The sequence below is a fragment of the Ostrea edulis genome, chromosome 7, assembly GCF_947568905.1.
Source record: "Ostrea edulis chromosome 7, xbOstEdul1.1, whole genome shotgun sequence".
NCBI classification, from domain to species: Eukaryota; Metazoa; Mollusca; class Bivalvia; order Ostreida; family Ostreidae; genus Ostrea; species Ostrea edulis.
In genome coordinates, this window is record NC_079170.1 from 16,768,958 (window position 1) to 16,781,494 (window position 12,537).

Here is a 12,537-nt window from a genome sequence, read left to right on the forward strand (position 1 = left end):
TTCTTCTCATTCAATACTACTATCAAGAATATTGGGAGGGGGAACTCGATATATCCTTATTCGCTTATGAAAATAACAGATATTGATCATTGACAAAATAAAGTGGGACCTCCCCCCCCCCCCCCCCCCCCCCCCTCCAATCGATTATACATGCCTGGGAAAAGCAGTTAAATATACCCCACTGTCTATACATGTACTCAAACAACTTCCCAGAGTCCATTTGAAGAATACCTGATACCTGTTCCGGATATATACATACACATTTGATGTGTTTACATCAGTAAAACTAAGCAATGCTAGATTTAGACTGGTTGTTGGTGCATGCAATCACACGCCCACCGACTGATGTAATTCACATTTATCAAAGATGAACACTATAAGGAGATAGAGAGAGAGTTTTAGAACTGCTCTTTGTTGACGATTTAGGGGAATGTAAAGATATAAACACGGACGCATTTATGTTACCTTTTTAGATATATTTGCTATATAAAATATACCATCTGAAGTTACATACATATTACTCAACGTGTTTTGCTGTACCCAAGAAAATGATATCCCATTTATGCAACATTCGTATCGTTTAGTATCACGCTCTATCCAATCTATTTTGTAAATACCCACAACAGGCAGACATATTTAATTCATATGCACAGTATAACATGTATATTTCATACACATGTTATATAGTCCTTGATGTACATGGCATAACAAGTAATTTTATCCGACTCAAATAACGTTTTTAATCAAAGTGTTTATAAATATTCATGACCAAAAAATATAAAATGAAAATTCAAGAGCCATTTTATTTTCCTTAATTCATTTGAATAGTAGGACATCGAACAGCGCCTTCGAAAATATGATTGCGTTCTACTCACCATTTTTTGGCAAATACACGCATTATTTTCCTCACATCTAATTAACACAAGATTCTTCCGCAAAATGTCTATAACCACAATAAAGTTACATGTAAATGCATGTATTTTCCATAGCATGCCAATTTTTAATAGTCTTTGATCTCAATGAGTATTTTTTAAATAAAAAGTTAAAATTGTAACTTTTAGAAAAATATTCTAGAAGAATCAGGGGACTGTAAATCCTATAAGGTCGATGACGTCGTTCCGAAAAAGCGACCGTCGAAAGACAGCGTCAGAGTTAACAATGCAATATTGTAACGTTATATTCTCAATACAAGCAACAAGTAAATGGTACATACACTGTATTATATAGGAATGAAACAAAGAAACTCGTCACCTTTCTACCTGCAAAATATGCTCGGCTTTTGAAACTCTTGCACGTAAACGTTGACAGGTGTAAGTGAAGTTTGCATAACGCGCCCTCTGCTGAGAGCATCTAATATGATGTCGGAAATGAGCATTGTATGTTTGCGGTCGTTTTGCAGAGAAGAAAATGATACAAAAGCTTTTTTTCTAGCCTGGTGCCCTGACCTTCCCATAATGCTCCAGGTCAGGGCACCAGTCTAAAGCTTTTTTTTTCGACAATTGTTTTTCGAAAGCAACACACTGCCATATAAGGAAGGTGTTCATTCGCCCTTCATCAAATAAAGTTAACTTAGATAGGATGAAATTGGGCTGATATCACCTGTACTGTGTAGCCCATCGTATATAGCGTCCGCCGTGTTATTCCAGACTTGCCAGGGCGCAAGTCCTATCTACTAAACTATCTATGCATGGAAATTCGTATTAATATGTTTTATATGCGTTTTATATGCATCCATATAATGTAATTATTGTTAACCAATTCTACAATCGCATATTTTTTCTTCGCAGTGGAAAAACTCGCAAAAATATACAGTGATCATAGCTCGTGGTTTATTAAATCAATGTTACGTGACGAGCAAATATGCTTATGTAGGCTTATACAGGACTTGTAGACTTATAAATAGATCTATAGCTGTAACGAAGTCCTTGGTGAGTACTGTGTACTTATGTCTTTGATATAAAATCAATACGCATTCATGCAACACGGAACTACGAACATCTGTGGAGGAAAACAACTGCCATCGTATATTGCCTGAACTATTGATGTATTGCAGTCCATAAGGAGGTTAAAGAAAGAGTCATAGGAATTTATGTCATGTATCCAATTGAACGTCTCCGACATGTATATTGAAAATAGCATATGACTACTGGAAGAAAACATCTCAAAGATAATAGCTATCATCTAGTGAATTACACCTGTAGTTCTCAGCCATGTTTTTATACTGGAATATGCGTGAAATGGGAACAAAACTCAAGGGTCCAAAAATAAATGCGACATTACATCAAAATTTGTGAAAAATGTGTGGCTAAGTTGTGTCATTTTTTCTTATGTCAACGATGATTTCTGTGGAAGGTAACGATGATTTGCTTATATTGGTAATATCGACGAATATAACTGTAGTTCACGTAGAGCCCATTCACACATTTTACACGTGAATAAAAACATCTGCATCACCTATTATCGCAAGAAAACAATGCATTAGCTTGATATCTTCGCCAGCATCATGAAACGATTTAGACTTATAAGTAAAAAATCTGTATACAGCACTAGTAGTAATTAAATTGTAAATGCTCCATAAGAATTCTTCCCAGACGCTTGTTTCGAATTACATTGTACGAACTGTTGTGTATCATGTACAACTTTTAATTAAATTTCTACTTTTACTGGAAAAGTCAAATTTGTGCATGATAGGGACATGATTTGGTCACCTCAGTTGGTTTTCAATTTTCATTCTGATTAAGAATAAATGACGTCACACAGGCACCTGAAGTATGAATACTACTACCCCATCCCATTCTGATTTTTTTTTTTTTTTTTTTTTTTTTTTTTTTTTTGCGGCGTTAATTTCTCCGTAATGTGTGGATTTCCTTTCTATCTCATCCCAATTTCGATTTATGTAATCGTTTAATTCTTGCTTTTTGTAAAAGTGTCCACTGACTGTCCCGGTGTGTTTTCACAGCATCACACGGAATATAAAATTTAATTCTATGAATATGATTCATAGTACATTTTTTCTTGCAAAATAGTATTAAAATCTTGATTATTTAAAGTATAAAGATCTATTATTAATGAGCAATTGTAAATTGTTTGAATGAGGTGACTTCTTGTTTCAACTTTATTTTTGGAATGTTCAAATTATTTGTAATTTGTGGAGTAAATCATATTGATATTAATTGCTGTAGGCTTTGTACGATAGTTATGATTTGTTTGTTTATTTAATTGAGGGTATACATTACGATGTTTGAACAATTGCTCCAACTTACTAATCCCATCGGATCAAGTCCGCATGGCATATTTTCAACCATTATCCCTTCACCTCGTGAATTTCGGTGTCTGATATTGTACATGCACGCAATACGCAAAGCGACGAATGTCCTCCAGCAAAAGATAATTAACCGCTAGTTATGATATTAGGATAATTCTATATAAATTACGTGGATTGATTTTTTTTTGTTTTTTTGTTCGTCCTGTTGAGAATTTTGCACTCAAATTGAGACGTTAAGTTGCGTGGATAGTTCAGATCAAAATGGAATCAATTGGTCAACGTTGATAACGGTGATATTTACTTTGTGCTAGCATCAAATCACAGAAATTGACGTGAAATTAGAATGAAGCACCATATTCATTGTCCACTTAATAAAATCAAAAACTTTGTTCGTGAGTTCGACTGTACATACATTTTATTCAGTGTGGAAACAAGCAGAAGCTTTTCAAAACTTTCACTTGTGAATTGAACTAAATAACTACAATAGATAAATCTTTTGTTTGCGCTTTCGAGAAAATTTGTAATGTTTTTTTTTAAAACACATTTTCACCACCATGACCAAGTTCTCAAGCAGCAAGCGTCAGCTGATGGTCAAATGGAGCACGTGGACCTCATGTGTTAAAACAAATAACGAGAAAACTTTCAAAATACAATATGATGTTTTCACAATATATACACATGTACAAACTGCAGCAATATAAATAAAGTCATTATAGATGGGACAGAGTATGATGATAGCTTTTAAGAATTTACTTAATTTTCTTAATGTGACAATATGGTCAGAATAAAAATAGATTTTGTTGTTACTACATTTGGTGACGACCTTTGCCTCCATTTGATACATTGATTTCTAATTGTAACAAATCTACTACATCTAAACAAATAATGGTATTCATCACATCATTGTCATTACACAAGGTGCATTTTCTTTGGGATATTTTTATGTTGTACCATCTGCCAACTTCAATGGGTAATCGATTATTACATGTACGAAATCTACACACAGCTATTCTGTCAGAAGGATCAAGTACATCAAGGTATTTTTCAAAACAAAAAATTTCTTTCATCATACGATAGAAAAATCCTTATGATGAATTAAATGCATTACTATACCATTTTTGTGCAAACTGGTCACAGATTCGTTGCTTAATAGTATGTTTGAACCATTCAAAAGTAAAACCTCCATTCGAATCCCACATACTGAAACCTAAATTATTTAGATTTTTTTCTCACATAAAGCATCCACTTAGAAAAGCAAGAATCTTGTGTGAATTCGCATTTACAAAATGCGTGCATGATATTAGAAAATTTATTATCTCCTGCAAAAGCAACCTTGCGCCAATAATTAAGGATCCTTGATTGTACATCAACCTAAAGTGGATACGCTCCCATTTCACCAGATATTATATAACTTGGAGTGGAGCGTTTTAAATTCAATAATGATTTGCAAAACTTTAAATGAACCCTTTTTTAAACATTCATAATTACCAGTACCCCAAACTTCACACTCATACAATAAAATCGGCTTTACAATGCTACAATAAAGACCGTACTGACAGCTTACCGATAGTTTATGTAATCTTCCCTTCTTTAAAAGTTCATACACAACCTTTAATCCTTTCTTTGCATTTCTCTTAAAGACCAAAAAAAAAAAAAAAAAACACCGTACGGTTGCTCCACGGATCACTGAATGTGGGCGGAGCTTATCCATGGTCAATGTATACAAAACCACCTCTTACGACAAGCAAGGGGTACCGAGGATCTATTCTAGCCTGGGTCCCCATGGAACCCTATACTCTGATCGAGTCTACTCTAGATATCTTTTTGATAACTTCAACATTCTGTTAATTTGAGAATTAGTTCTTGAGAATTTCAAGGCTTCAGATAATTATTGAATAACGCGTTAATATGAAAATAGTTTAAACACATGATTTTTTAAGATACTATATGTGAACTTGATCATTTGATTTGTTAACTATTTAAAGATAAGAATAAGTAATGATTTAGGATTATATACGAGAGAAAATAAGGATAAAAAATTACAGAAAGTTAGGAACATACACGACTAAACTACACTTTACTTTGACTGGGTCAAAATATTTTGAGAACTTGAACATTTCATTACCTTTAAGATTATTTACTTTTTAATAATTTTAAGGTTTCTATATTTGAGACTTTAGAAAAGAAACCATTTTTTATAAACATATTAAGAATTATTGAACAAATAAGAACAATTTGAGAACTATTTGCAAATCGATGAACATGTGAAATATTCTAATGATTAGAATAAACGGAAATTATGCGAACATATTAGAACTTTTGAGAGTTTGATAAATCTTTTTTTTCAGATTACATGACTGAAATATCATATAATTGAGAAGTTGACATTACATGTATATTTGAGATAACTTTGAAAACATATATACAGGAAAAACAACGAATGGCACTCTGGTTAAGTCAAGATATCTTCTGAAAACACGAGAATTTCATTAATGATTTTTTTAAAGGTGTAAGATTTTATGATTGAGAATTCTAATACTTCAGCAATTAAACTATACGAGATTTTTTTTTTATTGTGTGGCATTAATTCGAATTGGAGAGCTATTTCAAACAAACTAGGTATATTTGAGATATTGTTTGAGAACTTCACGAATCTATTATGATTCATTTTAGAATGACATGACAGAGCGCGGGAAAAATCTGAAAAATATACATGTATATCTATGTAAAAATATTTTTAACACATGGCGAATGACTCATTTAATATATCTTTTGAAAAACAGTATATAAATGTGATATTCCTTTGCCCATTCCATACATATCGGTACACAATAAAATCCTACTTATCAGGTAATCAATTAGATCATGAAACAAACAAAAAATGATCATCTTGACCTGTAATAAGAAAAATAACATCTATGTTTCTTCTGAGTTTAATATCTATAAGTTTTAGTGCCACGGCATGCTAGAATCATGGATATATCAAAATGGCAAGGCCATAAACTCTAATGCCATTCTCAATTTACAAGGTGATCATTCTCAAATTTATGAAATATTCCCTGTAAGCTTAAGAGTAAAACAATGCATGGATATGAATTTCATGTTCCTCTCCAACTCACGCCATCGTCTTTCAGTACTGTTAGTACTTTGATTTATATTTGTAATTTTTTATGTAGTAGCCTGGTTCCCGAGGCCTTCCGATGTGCAAGCACGAAGGCCAGGCACTCACTGTCGAATGGATTCTTCCACTGATCAAAATCCAATATGGCGGACTCAATGGTAAGTAATGGGAATGTACGTAAATGAGCGTATCATGGCTTAATTAGCTGTGTCACTTTCGATTTTATGTCATTAATTGCCAGAGACAGACCTTAGGAAATGTATAATACTTGGTTTTCCATGTGACACACTTGTTTGATATAGTCTTATCCCTTTGTTTTCAAGCAAGTAGGTGATTCGTCAACTCGCATATTTTTCACGTGTGTTAAATTAAATCTAACCGTGTCACTTCGTTTTTTCTACTATTGTTGGGTTGCATAGGGTTGCTGGTGAAGATATAGACTGAGTTTTATAGATGACACACACCAGTTTTCCTATTTCGAACCGGCAATTTCAGATCGAATTTCCTCCACTCATTTTGACTGGTTATCCTTGTAAAGCAGTATAAATATTATTGTAACTGCTTGCTGTTTATGAGTCTCCCTTGCATAACATTTTATCCTAGAAAGATAGAAGTTACACCTACATGCACTAATTGTGTAAACACATACAATGTGAAAATGGACAATAAAGTTTTAATTTGGCCTTATGATTGATTGACTGTATATTGTTTAACGTCCATCTCGAGAATATTTCACTCATATGGACCCAAGAACTTCCATCCAATGATTTTCAGGACCTATTATGTTGCAATATTATGCTAGTTCAGTTCTTAATATGTAAGTTAGTCATTATTTGTTTCTCTATTTCTTAAAATTCATTCATATTCAAGGGTCACCATCAATTGCTTGTATTTAGACCTATATTTGATACTTTGGTCTTTTGAGCAGTAAGGGTCAGATCGTTCTTAATTAATTGTGTCACACTTGTGAAACAAGATTTCAGTTTATAATCTTATTCAATGATCACTCTTTGTTCACTCTTTTCTCACAATATGCAATCAGGTACAGAGGACCTATTCTGACCCAGATAATCACTGGGTTACAAAGACATTTCTTTGAACTAGTTTTAAAGGTATTTCACATACAGAAATGCTAGATTTATTTAAATTTCAGAATATTAGACTTTCTTCATGAACAAGGAATATATTCAATTCAAATGCTTTATTGACGACTACCAAACATGAGGCATACATTATATATACATATATCACACAAACCAGTATCAACTGTACAGAATAATGTAATATTTACTCTCCAAGGCTACCAGTTCTTAATGTATGCCAACATGGTGTAATGGTGCACACTTTCGTATCTGTACGATGGAGGAACAGGTTCGATTCCTGTTGTTGGCTTTCCTTTGAAAGAACTAGTAGAGATCTTCCATTGTTTAAGAATACGACAATATTATAGCATTTAATGTCAAAGACACACACTTGCGCAGAAAACATGTTTACTAATGAAATAGCTAAATTTCATTTACACTAATTATTTGCATGGAAAAGGTTTTTAACAGAAGAGGGTTGTGATCAAGCATTTCTTGTGCAACACATTCCAATCTGAAAGTTAGCAAAATTCCTCATAAGTGTTATCCCCAAGTAACTGAAACATGTCTGTGTTATATATTTCGAAGGTTCTTTAATCTCCACATGAAACAATGCCAAATCTCCTTTTTAAGGTCTTTCTAGTCATGTATTTCTCATGTCATACTGTGGAATGAATTGCTACTCCTCCTACTGCTAGCTAACTTTTTGATCTGAGAACTGACACTCTCAAACTTCCTCCATGAGTCTTTCTCAAAAAGCTCACCTCTGATCTAAAAATTATAAACAATGTCACAAACATCAGTATAATCAGTAAAGATTTGTATCAGGAATAGTAGTAAATACACAATACACATACATCATAAATATTAATTATGTCATAATTTTATCATAGATAAATAATGAAACAAGTCTGTAATTTTTGTAGAAGATGAACAACCAACTGTGAATTTTGAATGTCAATATATTTCCCTTTTCTTCTAAAGTTTTATATTCATGCAGGTTTTACTTACACAAACAAGAGGGAGGGAATGCTGATGTCTGCTTGTATGCATGCCACATTCGTCACTTCCACTCAGAAATTTCTCATTTTCAATAAAGTCATCTGAAGATCTGGCCTCTCCTTTTTAAAAGGATCTGCATGATGCACCTGAAATAAAACAAGGTAGGTCAGTTCATTATATACAAAAAAATCATGCATTTGTCACTATTGTGTTTCATCAATCCAGAAAATGTCAGTATTGAATTTCTTCCACTAACAAAGGGAACATATTTTGAATATGATAAACTTCTTAACTCACCTTTAGATGCCAGAAATAATTGTTTTTATTATTGCTATAAGAGTTGGGAAACTCGAAATAACAGACTGTAACAAATTGATTTAGTTGTTAACCTGTTCTGGAAGTCTGTAATTCTTCATTCAAGTTGGATGTCAATTCCTTCCAATATGAATTAGTGTGGAGGAGGATGGGTCCTTGAATACCCCTTTAGAAATTCTTTTCCATCTCTTTCCATCTGGAGTCTGTAGACTACATGGTAAAATGAAGAGATCAATCTGGTTATCTTTCTTTTCTTTTTTCCACAAAACTATATTAAGAATCATTAATTTGGTACACAAGTACCACTAGACAAAATTTTCAATACAGTGAGAGAAACATAAATGCAAAACTTTGTTTTGGGGGATGAATGAGGGTTTCTCCAGATGGTGATCTTCTACATTTTTTTCTTTCAAGCTTTAGCAGGTGTGAATTTAGTATCAAATCCAAGCAGTACCAACGAGTTTGTGCAAAAGCATAACAATGAATGTTACTATAGCGCCATATTATGTACTTCAAATTATGTAAAATTTGTTTTTGTTGTTAGATACAGAATTCCTGGCTACTACATAAGATTTTTAAATTGAAGTGTATGAACTCAGTTCTCTCATAAAGAAGACAAAGAATTTGAGTTACAAACAAATGCAAAATATAATGCCAACACAAATATAGAATACCTCAATGTATATCATTTGGCAATATATAAAAACTGTGGGCCGACCCACAAATATAATTTTGGACAAGCGGGACTGTGAGTCGGAGAGGAATAGTAACTGTTGACAATGAAATTGTTAGTGATCCCCTCTGAAATCTGTAGAATATTCACAGTAAACCAAAGTAAAACAGAAACTTTAAATCAAGCCTATTGGATCAAGCATAAAGTTGGCAGGTCAACATAAGAATTAAATAATTGACACTGTTAGAGACCATGATACTGAATTATAAAATGCATAAATAGCCTTATCTCCTACACAAGCAATATATACATCTTATTATACCTGTTGGCATGGTTTTGCATATTCATGAAGCATTATATATGAGGGTGTTTTTTTCACCCACTATCATATGTTTCTTCTTTCCATATGTATGGAAAATTATCTGAAATTAAAACAATTAATATACATAGTGATACACATGTATATAATTTCGAGAATCTGTAAAATTGTACACTTTAAGTCCAATAAAAGCTTAAAACACCTCCATCATCGCACAAAAAAGTAATCTTTTAAACTTCAGCTATAGCCTATATAGTCTTATCAAAGTAAAGCACGTCGTGAGATCTATATGTAATCAAAAATTGTCCAAAAATGAGTGGAGGAAATTCGATCTGAAATTGCCGGTTCGAAATAGGAAAACTGGTGTGTGTCATCTATAAAACTCAGTCTATATCTTCACCAGCAACCCTATGCAACCCAACAATAGTAGAAAAAACGAAGTGACACGGTTAGATTTAATTTAACACACGTGAAAAATATGCGAGTTGACGAATCACCTACTTGCTTGAAAACAAAGGGATAAGACTATATCAAACAAGCGTGTCACATGGAAAACCAAGTATTATACATTTCCTAAGGTCTGTCTCTGGCAATTAATGACATAAAATCGAAAGTGACACAGCTAATTAAGCCATGATACGCTCATTTACGTACATTCCCATTACTTACCATTGAGTCCGCCATATTGGATTTTGATCAGTGGAAGAATCCATTCGACAGTGAGTGCCTGGCCTTCGTGCTTGCACATCGGAAGGCCTCGGGAACCAGGCTATTTATGTAGTAGTCGATTCAAGGGTGGTAGTCGCAATCGCTGTTGTACTTGAACAGACGATCATCATGTAGTGTATGTACATGTATGCATGTTTTCACAGTCCATACAATCCGGAAGATGGATTAACGTATGCCTTGGGCGCGAAGGACTAGCACGTGTATCCAGTTATAAAAAGCAGCACCCCAGGGGAATATCAGTATGCAAACATATTTTACGTGACATTGTTTGAAAAGGTGCACAGTCTGTATGGATATCACTAATTCTTTATTCCCCCGGTGAGAAAACTGATGTTAGCAGTGGAAAATATTGATAAAGGGCGGTGTCCGTTACATTTCGCCTGCATGAATATTCCCTTGTTTGATTTGTCTTTTTATAAAAAAAAAATCACAGTTGCACCATCAAGTGAAACCCTTAGAGAGTACATTCTTCTCATCTTGATAATGACGTTTTGAGTATTTCTTTGACGTTCGTTCAATATTTGATAATACATGCTATAGAATTTCTGTTCTGAAAATTCTGGGTGTGTCTCTAGCAGTTTCGTTAGCTAGCTGCAAAAGCGAATCTTTGTTGATTTTTTTTTTTTTTTTTTTTTTTTTTAAAAAAAAAAAATCAGAGACGGTTTCAGGCTACAGTTCTTCTACAACGCTCATGTGAATTCCCCCTCCTCTGAACTCTGTGGTACAAAATTTCGAAATAAAAAGGTTAATACATATAAACGTTTGATTTTGCTGCTAGTGTATGTTCTCTATATCGTACACACGTTAGATAATCATTAGTTATAAGAAGAGTGTATATATTTACTCAGTGATTTAACCAAAGACAGGTTTTTACGACAATGATAAACCTGGTTTTCGTGCACACGAATAAACCTATAACACCCGTATTCTGAAGGTAAACACTTCCGTGCTATTTACTGTACGTACACAGAACTAACTTTACATAAGGTACCCAGACTGAGTGCAAAACAAATGTCTTACGTTTCCTTGTAAATATGATTATTCAAATATTGATAATCCCAAAGCAAGGATGAAATTATCACAAGTCATGGATGATATGCAAGTATGCATGGAGAAGAACAAATTCTTTAGAATTACATTTTGATTTCAGAAGATCTATCAAACATAGTAAAAAATATTTATATCAAGCTGGCTGTAGATCAGATCACTCTATTGTAGTTTTAGAATTGAAATTCAACCCACTTGTTAGAGGGCGTGGTCGCTGGAAGTTTAACAATTGTTTATTATATGATACAGTGTATATAAAAATTAGTAAACGTTACAAGATGTTAGACATCATGGTTTCTTCTTTTTTTTTTAATTTTTTTTTTTTTTTTTTAGAAATACAGCAAAGCCTGGGGATGATTTAGTTCTTGAAGGTATTGATGACAGCATATTTCTTGAAGTTCTTTTAATGGAAATAAGAGTAGTAAATATTTCATACTCTTCTTACAAAAAAAGAAGAAGGAAAAGTAGGAAAAATCAGTATATGCATGACCAAAAACGATCTTCTAGAATATAAAGATGATAGAAATATAGGCATTCTAAATGAAACAAAATTCTCTGGAGAAACTAAGTAAAGAGAGAATGAAAGGTCGCCTTATCAGATCACGTGGAAGATGGATTAAAGTCGTAGAAAAAAACCTACAAAGTATTTTTGCAACTTTGTGCAGTTTTATTAATAAAACAATAAAGAGGGTCAAAATTATTTATGACCAATTTGAAATTCTGAAGCAGGTTAAATAATTTTATAAGACGTTATATGCAAATAGAGATTTAGAACTAATTGATATTGATCTCAATAAAATTACAGACACACCTGATGAATTTTTTTTAGATGAACATGCATCTAACACTCTGGAAATAGTATTCTAAAAAGTAAAATTTTGAAAGTGTTAAAAAAAATTTGAAAATGATAAGTCCCCTGGTAGTGATGGGTTTAAGCTGATAAGCCAAGACAGGATAAAAAGAATTTACCAAGTGTCTTTCATC

General features: G+C 33.1%; 1 long non-coding RNA gene across 1 annotated transcript; it reads right to left on the reverse strand.

The window, feature by feature from the left end:
- Positions 1–7,572: 7,572 nt before the first annotated feature.
- On the reverse strand, positions 7,573–10,589 carry LOC125675711 (uncharacterized). Its single transcript, XR_008796690.1, has 5 exons — positions 10,447–10,589; positions 9,781–9,880; positions 8,860–8,995; positions 8,480–8,616; positions 7,573–8,239 (listed from the first exon to the last, which is right to left on the reverse strand). It is a non-coding gene; the product is annotated as an uncharacterized LOC125675711 (long non-coding RNA).
- Between the last annotated feature and the right edge of the window lie 1,948 nt (positions 10,590–12,537).